Genomic DNA, 18217 nt, shown 5'->3' with positions numbered 1-18217 from the left:
ATCTAACCTGCTGTGCCCTCCCATTAGCTAAATAGGTCTCAAATGGTTTTGAAAGAAACACAAGTTGTAGCACTGTGACAGAGACAGAATGATTCTTGATGATAAGCCTCTCTCCCAACCTGTGAGGACGCTGTGTAAAGGGAACAGGGTGCCATAGACTGGATGACAAGACAATTCATTCCCAGGGTTAGAAGGAAGTCGGTCATCTAGAAAGGGGGCGGAGCTATGATACACTAAATCATTGACCCAGAAGGGAAACGACATGGCAGCTGTGGATTGGATGAGTGGCTGCACTAGTTAACCAAGGGGTCATGATTGACGGTACAAAAGGGGACGTAGCGAAGTGATCTGTTCCTTTGTATTGGTTAACGTTAAACTGGAGGGAGACCTGTATTGTAATTGTGAGTGTTTTGTTTGTTTGTTGTGTCTAAAAACTATTTGTTTATTGTTATTAGATGGCTAACACGATCAAGAGCTGTCGCTGAAGGCCAGCACTAAACCCAGACAACACAGCACCTTATTCACAAATAACTGTATTTACACCACAAGCACTGCTGAGTATTTATACTTCGCTATGGACTTGTATTTGTGTTATGTGTGGGTGTTTAGGAAAGGGACTAATATTATTATGGGACCAACCCGAGGATTAACAGAGCAATACACACTGCTGTATTGCCTATTCTCATTGTTATTGTTTACTGCTGTTTTGTCATCAGACTTTGAATTGGACATTGGAATATATATTATCGTTGTCTGTCTGTTCATTGATCACTGCTGCATTCCTGCACTTGCACACTGTTAACCACTTTGCCACAGGCACACATTTATTTTCCTTTTAAAACTTCTGGGACTACTTTAGATTCCAGGAAGCTCTTGGTTTCTGTATCTTATTCTGTTTGCTCTTGCAGGGTCATTTCACTTAAGCAGTGGCCAAGCAAGTGCAATACTACTTGAAAACATGGCCTACAAACAGAAATGTCTTTAACCTAAAGTAGTACCAGATAGCATAATAATCATAATAAAAAGCTTACTATAACATGAGTTGCTTTCAAAACTGCATATTTGAGACAAATAATGAAATCTATAGTTATTATGGTGCTATTTTGTTAGTTAGATCTACTTTAACTGCTAGGCTCATCTGCATTTGTGGTTCGAGCTTTTAATCAAATAAAATAAATATTGAGCCGTTTGTGTACTAAGGTAATTAAAATCAAATATTGCACGCAAGTCTCTTCAGAGTATTTCTTTCATTAGAAATTGGTCAAATGTCAGGACTTAATGAAGATTTAATGGATTGTGGTGTTTAGATCTGCCACTTACAATTATTGAAATTACACTTTCATTTAGCTGTCCATAGGAAACCTATTACTTGCTACACAAGAAGCAAACAAGTAAATAAAGACACACAGCAAAACAATACAAGACTTCTTGTTAAGGGAGATAAGAAAACCGTTAGTTCTCCATTAACAATAAGCCACAATATAGTGTGCTTTGAATAACTGTTGCCTTGGTAATCGATATTACGCATATCATATAATGGATCAGAGTTCATATTCTTGATGGATCATTTTCCTGTACTATAGCACGGTTATCAAGCTTACAGTTCAATATGCTTGTATTGTATGGGTGTCCTAACAATATCGATATTTCAGGAACCTTTCAAATAGCTTTCCATTTGTGCTTAATTCTATTAACTAACTACTCAATAGTTAGTAGATTGTTGAATCTAAAATTAGACAAGAGAGGGAAGAAAAGGGTGTGCTAATCCTACAGAAGTGATCCTAGAGCTGGAAACATCGAACAGCTACACACCACTGCAAGAATCAGATCATGCACCTGGTTAAAACAGAAAGCATAAGAGTACTGGTAAGTAATGTCTATTTAGGACAATGCATTTGGGGTGCCAAGGTGATCTGTGCTAAGAGCTTTGCTCTTTCTTTTCTACATAAATTACCTAGACAGGGGCATAGGTGCCAAGTTGTATGGGCCACCAATATTTTGGAATGTGGGATCTGCACCACCAAACGTTTGAGCTGTATATAATAAATGTATATACCTTTGATGGGATCATTATATTTATACATTATGTGTTCTTAAAATTCCACCTTATAATGGTAACATTTGAGAAACAGCGTACCTATCGAATAACATTTCACATCAGACTAGTTTAACAGGAAAATCAGCGTTATGTCTCTTTCGTTAGGAGACCACCGGCTCTCGCACAAAGTGACAAAACCAGAAAGCAGCAGACTGTGTCAGTCCACTTTCTTTTGTCATTTACATATTCAGTATTATGTTTGTATATTTTATTTTTGTATTCAATATTATGGTAGTGTGTTATTCTGCCTACCAAGTCTACAAAAATACTTGTGAACCACTATGTATGAGCCAAGAACAACTGAAATACTTTGCAGTTCTGCACATTTAAAAAGTAAATTCCCAATGAAATAATCAAAATCTCCTTAACGACTTAATTTTGCAAACTGAAAAGTGCCTGAATGTTTTGCTAAGCGGTAAGTTGTCTATTTACCAATCAATAATTACTTCTACCTTTGTATAAACACGAATGTATAATTAAGTTGACTAGTATAAATGCTTTGTTATGCACCAATTTTGTTTCTCCTGGTTTGCTGGCTTTATTACTTTGGTGTAACTTTTTTTTTTTTTTTCAAAAATATCCTTATAGTTTGTAAAGTGATTTCATTTATAATCCAAGTTACAAAAGTTACTAGAAGTCTTACTTCAGCTGTGTATATGCAGTCGATCATTATAATGTAATTGATGCATATTTTTTTATTTATTGATTTTATTCTTATGTTTTAATTACAATAATTGAGATTCATTACTAATATTGTATTTTGAGTTATTATGTCTATACTGCTACTTTAAAAACGACTGTCTGAGTTATTGTTTTTACACAGTCAGACTGTGACTTGAATCTCAGAAATTAAAACAAGTTTAATTTAAACACATCGTGTTCGTGTGTTTACAGCCAGAGGCCAGTCCAGCAACACACAACTTTTGCTTTCTTGTGTTATGGATCCATCCACTTTGTTGTATATTTTCTGTATTCAATGGGGCTTCGTTGTTTATCCTCCACACCATTTTATAGCACAATGTGTCATAGACAAGCAATATATACGCACAAAAATGAGATAGTGTAAGCACACAGCTACGATAACTGTACATAACAAGGTAGATGTTTTACCTAATAGATATTGGGTTTACTAAAAATGGTACATTTTGTTGTATAAATACAAGGCTCTAAAGAAATGATTTTCATTTTTTTCTCGTAACCCCGAGCACAGGGGAATCTGACCCTCGCCCCTGGGCACCACCAAACATTTTACAACCCGGCACCGTTGGACAGGGGGAGAAAAAACAAGCTTGGAAAAATATGTTTCATGCCAGTCACTAAAATTCAGTATTCAAATACCAAATGCATGCAATAAGCTACAAGAAACCAACCAACATTGATGGGTCGAACAATTGCTACTGTGTTAAAAAAAAAAAAAAAAAAAAAAATTATAATAATAACGTTGATGCAAGAAGCAATGTTATAAAAAATCCCCTTATAAAACAATAAAAAAGGCAGCAGTGATGTCTGGAGTAATTATAAAAAACTGTATTTTCTAAGAGAAGACTACCAAGGTTATAATTAAGACATTATTTAACAATAATACCGGTATTGTTCTCCTGGTTTAAACAGCTAGGGTCATCTTTCCTTTCACAAGTCACAAAAATGACAAAAACCTAAACTTACTAAATACTATATTCTGACCCAAACTAAGATCATGCAGTCTGTGAAATGAAGGATTCAACAGTGACAAATACAATCAGTCTGCTTTATTGGCAAATAGTACAAATAAGGCTTCCAATTTATAAAACAATCACACCAAACCACAGGGAAATGCTTTAGTACCTTCAATTACATTAAAACTAAACACACTGAACTCTGGATTCAATCATGAAATGTGGAATAGACAGCTGTTCACAAACTATTTCAAGCTTTTCTAGAAATGACTAGACTTGGGTCTGCTGTGCCACCCTATGCAGACCCTTACTGATCTACATGATTGAGAACAAATCATTTGATTGAGCTACTTGATTGCACAATCATGTATGTGATCTCTTTATTTGACAGAGCATGAATTAAAAAATAAGTATTTAGTAGGTAGGATTGTGTTACTGTTATTTTCAAAAGGCCCCCATGAAACCTTTTATAAACCTACTGTTTATAAGAGGAGGTGTCCAAATGATCCCTTGATTAAAAAGAAGACAAAGAATTGTAGAAGCTAAAGGCTTGGATAGCGGAACAGTCAGCAGTCTAGCATCAGAGTTTAAAAGTTAATTTTATTAATAAAAGGAGACCATTTGGCCCATCAATGCTTGTCCAGTTCCCAGTAGATGATTAGAAACTTTGTTAAGCCACATATTAAAGGATCACACTGATTCAGCATTGACAATGTGGCCTGGTAATCCATTCCATATTCTGCACTCTGTGTAAAGAAATGTCTCCTACACTCTGTCCTTAGTCTACTTTTACCAACTTAGTGTTCTCTGATCTTGGTCTCTGAGCTGCACTTGATGTATCATGTCAAATCGTATGTCCTCTTAGCACTGAGAAGCCTAGACTGCAACACTTTCTTCTTTGGGTCCTATAACATAACATGTCTTTGTATGTTATTGATATTGTACCAGCCAAGTATTGCGTTGGTACTGAAACATGCAGGGCAGAACTTGAGCATATCTTAATCGCTGTGCTGTGTCAAAGAAACAGAGCTGGCAGAGAACGACCCTGCAAAGGAATGAATTTCTGTTGGATGAAAAGAACCTTCAAGATGGCAAGGCACATTGGAATGACTGACTTGGCACACAAAGCCAAGCTCCTCTCTCTCCCTGCATTCCCTACCACTAAAGCTTTACTATCTTGAAACAACACCTTTAGGTCAAAGGAATGCATTGTGTAATAATTTGTGTACCATTAATAAAAATACCATCTGTCCGGCACATCTTTCTCTCTCACACACATATGCTTCTGCCCTGTCTTCAGTGTAAGAAATGGGAAAATACTCAGTCAATCCTTTGTGTCTCCTCCTGTCTCACAGCTGTGTGCAGAAATGTAGGAAAACACCACACACACACACAAAGCAACATCCACATTCAATTAACATGGTTACATTTAGGGCCCTCCCAGGGGATGAGGCTAAAAATGGAAAACTTAACATGTCCCTTGGGAGAAGGGGGATTGCACCGTACAAATAAAAATAACCAAGTCCTACCTTGGGGATTTAGAGAGTGAGAGAGGGGGTCAGACAAACATTTTATTGTCCATGGCTAAGGCTTCACCAGACACAACTATTTTGTAAGCATCAGTTCAAGGGGATGGAAGTCAGGAATGTTTTACAGAGGAGTTTAAAAAGCCAGGTCATAAAAACACACTCAACCAATGAAAGATTAGCAGAGACATACAGATGGCCATAACTCTTCCAATTAAATAGAGAACATATTTGTCACTTGCTTTGCCCATGAATGAAAAAAAATCTAAGGGCTTTCATTTGAGGACCTGTCTGACTTTGGAAGGACCAAATATCTAGGCTAGTACTTTGAATACTGACTAACACATTCCTGTAACATCACTTTTTGTAGTTTTGCTTACCACAGTGGGATTATCAGAATTTATAACTCAAAAGTATTAATTACTTAAAAAATACAACAAAATAAAATGATGCATTAAACCTTAGGAAACAGAAAATACAACAAAATAAAATGATACATTAAACCTTAGGAAACAGACATTATGACCACTGAGAGAATCCAAAGAAGAACAACCAGACTAATCTCAGGGCTTAGGAATGAGCTGTGTATACACTGGAGGCTAAAAGAACTGACTATGTGTAGGCTGGAACACATAAGAATGTGAGTGTGTGTGTGTGTGTGGGGGGGGTTGATAATGAATAGTTAAGAACATAAGAACATAATAAAGTTTACAAACGAGAGGAGGCCATTCTGCCCATCTTGCTTGTTTGGTTGTTAGTAGCTTATTGATCCAGGAATCTCATCAAGCAGCTTCTTGAAGGATCCCAGGGTATAAGCTTCAGCAACATTACTAGGGAGTTGGTTCCTGTGTAAAAAAGTGCCTCTTATTTTCTGTTCTGAATGCCCCTTTGCCTTATCTCCATGTGTGACCCCTGGTCCTCGTTTCTTTTTTTTAGATCAAAAAAGTCCCTTGGGTCAACATTGTGAATACCTTTTAGAATTTTGAATACTTGAATTAGGTCGTCGCATAGTCTTCTTTGTTCAAGACTGAATAGATTTCATTATTTTAGCCTGTCTGCATATGACATGTCTTTTAAACCCAGAATAATTCTGGTTGCTCTTCTTTGCAGTGTTTCTATAGCAACAATATCCTTTGGTAGCAAAGTGACCAGAAATGAACACAATATTCTAGATGAGGTCTTACTAATGCATTGTACAGTTTTAACAATTACTTGGTTTAATTCAACACTTTCAACAAGATATCTGAGCATCTTGTTGGCCTTTTTTATAGCTTCTCCACATTGTCTAGATGAAGACATTTCTGAGTCAACATAACATCCCAAGTCTTTTTCATAGATTCCTTCTTCAATTTCAGTATTTCCTATATTTTTATAATACACATTTTTATTTCCGGCGTGCAGTGCCTTATACTTTTCTCTATTAAATGTCATTTGCCATGTGTTTGCTGTGTTCTGAATCTTGTCTAGATAATTTTGAATGACATTTGCTGCAGCAACGGTGTTTGCCTCTCCTCCTATTTTTGTGTCATCTGCAAATTTAACAAGTTTGCTTACTATACCAGAATCTAAGTCATTAATGTAGATTAGGAATAGCAGAGGATCTAATACTGATTCCTGTGGTACACCACTGGTTACCTCGCTCCATTTTGAGATTTTTCCTGTAATGAGTACTTTCTGTTTTCTACATGTTAACCACTCCCTAACCCCTGCTGCTTTCAGTTTGAAAATTAATTTTTTATGCAGGACTTTGTCAAAAGCTTTTTGGAAATCTAAATAAACCATGTCATATGCTTTGCATTTACCTATTATCGATGTTGCATCCTCAAAAAAAATCAAGCAGGTTAGTTAGATATGATCTCCTTTTCCTAAAACCATGTTGACTGTCTCCCAGGATACTGTTACCATACAGTGGCTCTCAAAAGTATTCATACCCCCTTGGACTTCTCTACATTTTATTGTGTTACAACATGGAATCAAAATGGATTTAATTAGAAGTTTTTTCCACTGATCAAGACAAAAAAAGTCCATAATGTCAAAGTGAAAAACAAAAATCTACAAATTGTTCTAAATTAATTACAAATATAAAACAGAAAATAACTGATTGCATAAGTATTCACCCCCTTTACTATGACACACCTAAATAAGCTCTGGTGCAACCAATTGTCTTTAGAAGTCACATAATTAGTTGAATTAGTTGAATCTGTGTGCAATCAAGGTGGTTCACATGATTTCAGGTTAAATACACCTGTCTCTGGGAGGTCCCACAGTTGGTTAGTACATTTCCTAACAAAAACTACATCATGATGATGAAGGAACATTCAAAGTAAATCCAGAATAAGTTTCTTTAAAAGCACCAATCCATCAGGGGTAGGACATAAAAACATTTCCAAGGCATTGAATATGCCCCAGAGCACAGTATAATCCATTATTAAGAAATGGAGAGAATATGGCACAACTGTGAATCTGTCTAGAACAGGCCGTCCTCAAAAACTATCCGGAGTATCAAGGCGAGAAGGGCACTAGTCAGGGAGGCCACCAAGAGGCCTCTGGCAACTCTAAACAAGTTACAGTCTTCCACGGCTGAACTGGGAGACACTGTGCAAATGGCAACAATAGCCTGGGTGCTTCACAAAACTGGTCTTTATGGGACAGTGGCAAAAAGAAAGCCATTGTTGAAAAAAACTCATATCAAATCTCGGCTAGAGTTTGCCAGAAAGCATGTGGGAGACTCTGAGACCAAATGGAAGAAGATTCTATGGTCTGATGAGACCAAAATAGAGATTTTTGGCCTCAACGCTATGCGCTATGTTTGGCGCAAGACTAACACTGCACATCATCCTGAGAACACCATCCCTACAGTGAAGCATGGTGGTGGCAGCATCATGCTATTGGGATGCGTCTCTGCGTCAGGGCCTGGAAAGCTCATGAAGGTAGAGCGCGAAATGGATGCAACAAAGTACAGAGAAATCCTGGAGGAAAACCTCCTGAAGTCTGCAAGAGACCTGGGTCTTGGGAGAAGATTCATCTTCCAGCAGGACAATAAGTCCAAACATACAGCCAAAGCCACACTGCTGACAAGGGTGTCTAGCACGTAGCTTACAACGGAGTGGACCACCGTCTACAGACAGAGGGCATAGAGGCACCTTGTGCACCAAGGGTTTGAGGGTGCTATGTGCACCGAGGTACTAGACACCTGCGTACCGCGCAGCGTGTGCACTGAGTGCACCGGGTACTGTACGCACCTGGGTGCTATGTACCGTGCTGTGACGGAAAGATGAGTTCTGGTGATGAATCTTCCTCCTAACCTGTGAGGGCGCTAAAGAACGGGAGGAGAAGTATCTGGAAGGGCTGGCCTGACAGTTCGTTTCCGGGTCAGGGAAGTGGGTCAGCCTGGAGGGAAGCGCGACTCTGTTGTAAGGCTGTATTGATTTGAGAGGTAAACGAGAGGCAGCTGCAAGTAATAAGGCAGCTGCAACCGTTTATCTCGATATCATGCGGGATTACATATAGGGGCCAGGGTAACGCTGATCTTCTCCTTCGTTTGGGTTAACGCTTGGAGAGAGAAGGATCGAGAGAGGAGCTCTCGTTGTAAAGAGGAATTACGTGTTGTGTTTGTTTGTAATTGTCTGCGTTTTGCACCACCAGACAGTTAACTCACCTATCCGGAGCTGTCGACCAGGGTCAGCACAGTCCGGATCACCACTGCACGGAACCGTCACAAAATACAGTGTCTTCACCCACCACAAGCACGTCTGCACTCACCCAGGACTGGTGACCGTGTGTTCGTTTTGTTCGGGACTGTGTCCTATCATTGCTATCCCCGTGCTTTACATATTGTTGTGTATAGCCGGGGATTTATTATTTAACGGTCACCAGACCTGGATTATAAATAAAAGCACCTTTTCACTGGAAACTGTTGTCTGCCTGTCACTCCTGCATCGCATCACCGCTATACCTGTTCCCCTCCACTAGCCACTTTGCCACACGTGCACACTGAGGCACCAAATTACCAAGGGCTGAACGTGCACCGAGGTACTGAAGCACCTGTGGATAGCACACTGTAGTCGTACACCTGGTCAGTGCGTAGCGTATACCAGAGAACACACAGGCCGAAGCCAAGGGGGGTGAATCTGTGGACGGAGTACAACACAATAATACAATAACAATATTACAAGGGAACACACTGCTGTTGTTGATTTTTTGAATGTCAGATGCACCGAGGTGGCTGGGCTGAGGCAGTCAGCGAGGTCTATACAGCGGGTCTGGAAAAATACAGCCCGTGGAGGACAAGACCTGCTGTTGTTTTTTTTTTTTTTTTTTTTTAGCTGCTGCACAACAATAACTATATATATATATATATATATATATATATATATATATATATATATATATATATATATATTAAACTGACACTTGGCAGCCATGTGAGTCATGAGCCAAGCTGAGCCTAACCCCGGTGGAGGATGTGCTCCAACATGAGTGAAAGGCTGTAAAAGAAGGCAACACTCACTCCTTTAAATCAATAGTGCACAGGCAGTCGACTCATGTACCACAGATAGGAAAGCAGCAGCCTGTAACATAACCACATGCATGTTGCTGATGAAAAAATAAAGAAAAAGGCAAGCCAGCTTTCAGCTTGAAAGACAAGGGAAGTACAGTAGATTCAAAGCATTTTTTCACAATACCGTCAGATACTGACACAAAGGGTCTTACCTTACCGTCATTAGAGGTAAAAAGAGAAACGGCTTCTTCAGTATGACAGTTTTAATCCCTTGGTAGGTGGGGCAAGGGCGTCATACCAGGAAGGGGCTTATTGGAAGCTCTGATATAGAGCTCAGAAAATACCTACTAATAGGCAGGCATATTCCATATGTAATGTTGTTGGTGGTCGTCTTCAAATTGAAAGGGAACTTCTTACACTGCTTTTATGGCATTAGTACATTTGTATATTAATGCAATTTTAATTAATATTTTGAAATAGTACTGTAATTAAATGCAAGGACAATGATCATGCCCTTGACCTCAGGCCTGTGGCCCAAATATTTGAGGACCACTGCTGTAGACTTCTTATTAACTTCTGAATGAGAACAGATAAGTAAAGTCATAAGCTTTCATAAGACTCTTTGTTAGTGTGGCAAAGTGCCCTGCCCCTGGGCTATCTATTTGTGTTTTATGTTGTATGTAGTGTATTCAATGTCTGAAACCTTACCATTGACAGAAGTTGTACTTTGGTTACTAGTGTATTTAGAAGTAAATACTGCAACAAATGTGAAGCTCTGTTTTATAATGGGCATTTTAATAGAAATATTTGTATAGTCTTCAATATTAAAATCCAATGTCAGTACAGTATTAAAAAAAAAAAAAAAAGTATTCAAATATATATATATTCCACTATTCAAATTTTATTGCTAAATTCCAAACTAAAGACTGTTGAAAAGTTACAAGTTGCCTATGGGATCCCGTCCGGAATAGGCACAGATTGCAGAGAAAACACAGTCGCAATCTGTGCAGTAGGTAATGTTTTTTACATTGAAAAGCTCAAACTGCATCCCTCTCAGAACAAAGACATTTCTGTAAATTAAATGACTGCTCCTTATGAGAAAGAAATATTGCAATTATTTCTTTTTTACACAATCTTGGTGAACAGTTTATCTTCTGCATTCAGATTTAATTCTGCATGCTTGCATTGCTTCTTTTTAAATGCCACATTCTTAAAATCTTTGCTAAAACTACTGCGTGGTAAGTATGGGGTTTACGCTTACTTGTGCTGTTAGACAATTGATTTGTATAACCTTGCTACCCAAACAGCCCTGTTTTAATTACCTAAACTTTGGTGGCATTTCGAATCAATTAAACACACCATGTTCTTGCCATTGAACTTTTTTTTATACAATTTGGAAGTTACTGTATTGAAATACATTGTATATAAAGTGTTTTGTCACATGCTTATGGTTATTGCTATTACCAAAAAAAATAAAAAAAAAAACACAGCAACTGCTGCAGTCCAGAAGTGCAGTCGACTATGGAGCCCGACCAATGTGATCATACTGGCACTGTGCTTTAGGATTTTTGTAATACACAAACCGCCATTCATACGTCAGAGGTTGGCTGACAGTAATTGATTTATGAATGCCCAGCTTATGTTTATTATGATCAGGTATGGTTAAGAGGGTTGCCACAAATCAATTCTGTCCAACACTCAGCATTACATTGTCTTAAGTGCATCCAGGTACAATTTCTTTCAGATGCAAAACATTTCTAATATTTCATATAGCACACCATTCTCTAGGTGTTATATACAGTATAGTACAGTATAATACAAATGTGCAACACCTGTTATTATTGTCCCACTTTAATATTTGATCATTTTCTATTCGATTGCCAATGTAAACTTGAACATACAGTTGCAGTCAAAAGTTTACAAACCCCAATGGAAAATTATAATTTCTAGAAATCTCTCTAAAACAAATAATTATAGGAAAAATCTTTTTTAGCAAAAGTTTTGCTTTTGTGGATGAGGAAAAAAGTTACAAGAAATAAATTACAATAACCTACAATTATTTTTCAGCATTGTTTTTGCAAAACTCCAAAAATGCCAATTCAAAAGTATTGATACCCTGACAAGAAAATTTAAATTAATAGCTAGTTGAGACACCTTTAGCAGTAATAACCTCTTTTAAACGATTAGGGTATTTGTCAATGATCTTTTGGCATGATTCTTTAGTGAATTTTCTTCTAATTGGATTTAGATGGAGACTTTGACTAGGCCACTCCAGAACCATGATTTTATTCTTCTTTCACAACCTGAAATAGATGTTGATTCGTGCTTTGGATCGTTGTCATGTTGGAACATCCAGTTGCACTTTAAACAAAGTTTTGTAGTGGAAGGTTTCAGATGATTGGCCAATATCTTTTGGTATGCTATGGAATCCATTTTACCATGCATTGGAACTAAATTTCCTGTGCCATTAGAGGAAAAACAGCCTCATAGAAGGATATTACCACCTCCATGCTTGAAAGTAGGTATAGTGTTCTTTTCTTTGTATGACTCACCAGACTTTCTCCAAACGTAACGACTATCTGCGTGACCAAATAGCTCGATTTTTGTTTCATCACTCCACAAAATCTTTGACCGGAACCCATATCCATCATTCAAATGCCATTTTGCAAACTTTAAGCAATTGTCCTTGTGACATTTTCCTAACAGTGGCTTTTTCCTTTGCCTGCGACCATTGAGACCTTCACCATGCAATACTCAACCTATGGTTGAAATGGAAACCCCAGTCCCACTTTGAATTTCTTTGGCAGTCAATCTCAGATTAGCTTTCCTCACAATTCTTCTACTTATTCTTGGTGAAAGAACCTTCATTCTTCCAGACTGAGGGAGCGTTGACAGCACCATGAGTCTTGTACTTCCTGGTAATAGAAACAATAGTTGAAATTGGGATACTCAAATGCTTGGAAATCTTCTTGTATCCTTCACCAGCTTTATGGCAATAAAAACTGTTCTGCCTACAGTCCTCAGATAGCTCTTTATTTTTTCCCATACTGACTTATTGGTAATGACAGCAATCATCCTATGCCTAACCCTTTTATACTCTAAGAATGTTCACCTACAATCCAGCATTTTCTAGACTTAAGAATTTGGTACTGCATTATCATATTGAAATTTCTAGCATCTTGTAGACAATACTATCATAGAATCACAGGTTATGAATATTTACAATAGTCATTTCTAGAAATTATAAATTTCCTCTGGGGTATGTAAACTTTTGACTACAACCATATATATAATTTGTTTTGTAGCACTTTCATTGCTTGTATACGTTTATGTGACAAAGTGCCCGCCCCTGTGTATATTGTCTGTTATATGTTGCGTGTGGTAGCACTTTAATTGCTTGTATACGTTTATGTGACAAAGTGCCCGCCCCTGTGTATATTGTCTGTTATATAAGAACATAAGAACATAAAAACGTTTACAAACGAGAGGAGGCCATTCGGCCCATCTTGCTCGTTTGGTTGTTAGTAGCTTATTGATCCCAAAATCTCATCAAGCAGCTTCTTGAAGGATCCCAGGGTGTCAGCTTCAACAACATTACTGGGGAGTTGATTCCAGACCCTCACAATTCTCTGTGTAAAAAAGTGTCTCCTATTTTCTGTTCTGAATGCCCCTTTTTCTAAACTCCATTTGTGACCCCTGGTCCTTGTTTCTTTTTTCAGGCTGAAAAAGTCCCTTGGGTCGACACTGTCAATACCTTTTAGAATTTTGAATGCTTGAATTAGGTCGCCACGTAGTCTTCTTTGTTCAAGACTGAACAGATTCAATTCTTTTAGCCTGTCTGCATATGACATGCCTTTTAAGCCCGGAATAATTCTGGTCGCTCTTCTTTGCACTCTTTCTAGAGCAGCAATATCTTTTTTATAGCGAGGTGACCAGAACTGAACACAATATTCAAGATGAGGTCTTACTAGTGCATTGTACAGTTTTAACATTACTTCCCTTGATTTAAATTCAACACTTTTCACAATGTATCCGAGCATCTTGTTAGCCTTTTTTATAGCTTCCCCACATTGTCTAGATGAAGACATTTCTGAGTCAACAAAAACTCCTAGGTCTTTTTCATAGATTCCTTCTCCAATTTCAATATCTCCCATATGATATTTATAATGTACATTTTTATTTCCTGCGTGCAGTACCTTACACTTTTCTCTATTAAATGTCATTTGCCATGTGTCTGCCCAGTTCTGAATCTTGTCTAGATCATTTTGAATGACCTTTGCTGCTGCAACAGTGTTTGCCACTCCTCCTACTTTTGTGTCGTCTGCAAATTTAACAAGTTTGCTTACTATACCAGAATCTAAATCATTAATGTAGATTAGGAATAGCAGAGGACCTAATACTGATCCCTGTGGTACACCGCTGGTTACCACACTCCATTCTGAGGTTTTTCCTCTAATCAGTACTTTCTGTTTTCTACATGTTAACCACTCCCTAATCCATGTACATGTGTTTCCTTGAATCCCAACTGCGTTCAGTTTGAGAATTAATCTTTTGTGCGGGACTTTGTCAAAAGCTTTCTGGAAATCTAAATAAACCATGTCATATGCTTTGCAATTATCCATTATGGATGTTGCATCCTCAAAAAAATCAAGCAAGTTAGTTAGACACGATCTCCCTTTCCTAAAACCATGTTGACTGTCTCCCAGGACCCTGTTACCATATAGGTAATTTTCCATTTTGGATCTTATTATAGTTTCCATAAGTTTGCATATAATAGAAGTCAGGCTTACTGGTCTGTAGTTACCTGGTTCAGTTTTGTTTCCCTTTTTGTGGATCGGTATTACGTTTGCAATTTTCCAGTCTGTTGGTACCACCCCTGTGTCAAGAGACTGCTGCATGATCTTGGTTAGCGGTTTGTAAATTACTTCTTTCATTTCTTTGAGTACTACTGGGAGGATCTCATCCGGCCCAGGGGATTTGTTTATTTTAAGAGCTCCTAGTCCCTTTAACACTTCTGCCTCAGTTATGCTAAAGTTATTTAAAACTGGACAGGAACTGGATGACATGTGGGGCATGTTGTCAGTATCTTCCTTTGTAAAAACTTGTGAAAAGTAATCATTTAATATATTTGCTATTTTTTTTTTCTTCATCTACGATTTTGCCATTTGTATCTCTTAAACATTTAATCTCCTCTTTGAATGTTCTCTTGCTGTTGTAATATTGGAAAAACATTTTGGAATTGGTTTTAGCTCCCTTAGCAATGTTTATTTCTATTTCTCTCTTGGCCTTTCTAACTTCCTTTTTGACTTGCGTTTGCAGTTCTGTGTACTCTTTCTGCGTACTTTCTTTTTGGTCCTTTTTTAATGCTCTGTAAAGTGCCTTTTTTCGCTGAATATTTTTTTTAATTGATCTATTAAACCATTTTGGCAATTTAGTTTTACATTTAGATTTGTCTACTTTAGGGATATAATTGTTTTGCGCCTCTAGTACTACATTTTTGAAGAACAACCATCCTTCTTCTGTGGGTGTTTTCTCTATTTTACTCCAATCTACTTCTGTTAGTCTCTGTTTCATACCTTCATAGTTTGCTTTTCTAAAATTGTAAACCTTAGCTTTAGTCATTTCTTTTGGGGATTTAAAAAACACTTCAAATGAGACCATGTTGTGGTCTGAGTTTGCCAGTGGTTCTCTGACCTCTGTTTTAGTTATTCTATCTTCGTTATTTGAAAAGACTAAATCAAGGCATGCCTCCCCTCTAGTGGGTGCCTTCACAAATTGTGTTAGGAAGCAGTCATTTGTCATTTCCACCATTTCTATTTCATCCTTCGCGCTACCCACCGGGTTTTCCCATTTTATTTGGGGGAAGTTGAAATCCCCCATTAGTATGGCTTCTCCTTTGCTACACACATTTCTAATGTCATTGTATAACAGATTATTGTGCTCACCGTCTGAATCTGGCGGTCTATAGCATGCTCCTATTATTATGCCTTTTGAATTTTTGTCCGTTATTCTGACCCATATTGATTCGGTTTTATTTTCTTTGTCCAGGTTTAACACCTGGGCTTCAAGACTGTTTCTTATGTATAGCGCTACCCCTCCTCCTCTTCTGTCCTGCCTGTCTTTCCTATACAGTGTATACCCACAAATATTATATTCGTCCCCATCACTCTCAGATAACCACGTTTCTGTAACACCTATCACATCATAGTTACCTGTTAGTGCAGTAGCTTCAAGTTCTAGAATTTTGTTTCTGATACTTCTAGCATTTAGATAAATACATTTAATGGTTGTCTTACCTGAGTTGTTGTTCTTGTTTTGATGCGGTCTCCCTTCTGTTTTTTTGTTGATTTCTCCCCCCTTCCTTTCTAGTTTAAATGCTTCCGAACCTGCTCGAGGATCTTTTCTCCGAGTAGACTAGTTCCCTTGTTATTTAAATGCAGTCCATCCCGTCTATACAGATAGTCCTCGTTGTAGAATGTGGTCCAATGATCAAGATAGGTGAAGCCTTCCCGTGTGCACCACATCTTCAGCCATGCGTTTTGATTAATTATTTCCAGCTGTCCATATGGTCCTTTGCAAGGTGCGGGTAGTATACCAGAAAATACCACAGTTTTGGTTTTCTCTTTTAATTTCCTTCCTAGCTCTCTGAATTTGTTTTGCAGGGATTTTGGTCTGACTCTTCCAATGTTGTTTGTACCGATGTGGACGACTACTACCGGGTCGTCTCCTGTTCGTTCTAGGAGCCTGTCCACGTTCTCAGTGATGTGCTTGACCGAGGCTCCCGGAAGGCAGCACACTGTTGTAGTAAGGGGGTCCAAACTGCGAATTGAACTTGCTGTGTTTCTCAATATGGAGTCCCCAACAATCATGACCTCCCTTTTTTTTGCTGTCTGGTCACCACTGTCAATAGGGTCCTGGATGTTGTTCCTTTCATTCTCTTGTTGTTGGTTCTGCTCATCAAAATTCTGAAGTGACTCAAATCTGTTGGTTGTTTTGATTTCTGGTGGTTGTGTTTGACGAAGTTTCTTTTTTTCCCTGCTTCTGCCTACCTGAACCCAGCTGTTCTGACCTTCTATCTCCCTGGTGGCTTTCAGTCTGTTAGGGGTGATGCAGACTTCCATGAATTGTGGGTGTGCCAGTTCCTCAAGATCCTGTTGCTGTCGCACTTCTTCCAGCTCCATTTCTAGCATACTATTATACTAGTTTATGCAAAACCTGGATTGCGCGGCAATTTTGTGTTCATTCCTTTCCTGGTTCTGACGTCACCCACTCGGCCGTCTTTGTAACACGCGGTGTCCTGCGTGGGATTTAACAGCGCCTCTAAGCGTCAGACCAGGAGAGGTGTGTGGATTAGAAAAATAAATAAATAAATGGAAGGCTGGTGCTGGAGAGATGGCTGCCAGGACCTGAAGGAGCTCCTCGGTGGTCTAGAGGCGCAAGGCTGGTGCCTTGCCTGTGGGGAGTTCGGGCACCCGGTGGTGCGCTTCCCCTACCGAGAAAACCCAGCGGAGCTAAACCAAGTGTGCGTAAAGTGCCGCGCGATCCAGGATTTGCATAAACTAGTAAGTATGCTAGAAATGGAGCTGGAAGAAGTGAGACAGCAACAGGATCTTGAGGAACTGGCACACCCACAATTCATGGAAGTCTGCATCACCCCTAACAAACTGAAAGCCACCAGGGAGATAGAAGGTCAGAACAGCTGGGTTCAGGTAGGCAGAAGCAGGGAAAAAAAGAAACTTCGTCAAACACAACCACCAGAAATCAAAACAACCAACAGATTTGAGTCACTTCAGAATTTTGATGAGCAGAACCAACAACAAGAGAATGAAAGGAACAACATCCAGGACCCTATTGACAGTGGTGACCAGACAGCAAAAAGAAGGGTGGTCATGATTGTTGGGGACTCCATATTGAGAAACACAGCAAGTTCAATTCGCAGTTTGGACCCCCTTACTACAACAGTGTGCTGCCTTCCGGGAGCCTCGGTCAAGCACATCACTGAGAACGTGGACAGGCTCCTAGAACGAACAGGAGACGACCCGGTAGTAGTCGTCCACATCGGTACAAACAACATTGGAAGAGACAGACCAAAATCCCTGCAAAACAAATTCAGAGAGCTAGGAAGGAAATTAAAAGAGAAAACCAAAACTGTGGTATTTTCTGGTATACTTCCCGCACCTTGCAAAGGACCATATGGACAGCTGGAAATAGTTAATCAAAACGAATGGCTGAAGACGTGGTGCACACAGGAAGGCTTCACCTATCTTGATCATTGGACCACATTCTACAACGAGGACTATCTGTATAGACGGGATGGACTGCATTTAAATAACAAGGGAACTAGTCTACTTGGAGAAAAGATCCTCGAGCAGGTTCGGAAGCATTTAAACTAGAAAGGAAGGGGGGAGAAATCAACAAAAAAACAGAAGGGAGACCG

This window comes from Polyodon spathula, chromosome 7 (assembly GCF_017654505.1).
Source record: "Polyodon spathula isolate WHYD16114869_AA chromosome 7, ASM1765450v1, whole genome shotgun sequence".
Classification (NCBI taxonomy): Eukaryota; Metazoa; Chordata; class Actinopteri; order Acipenseriformes; family Polyodontidae; genus Polyodon; species Polyodon spathula.
Note: the sequence above shows the minus strand (reverse complement) of the source record.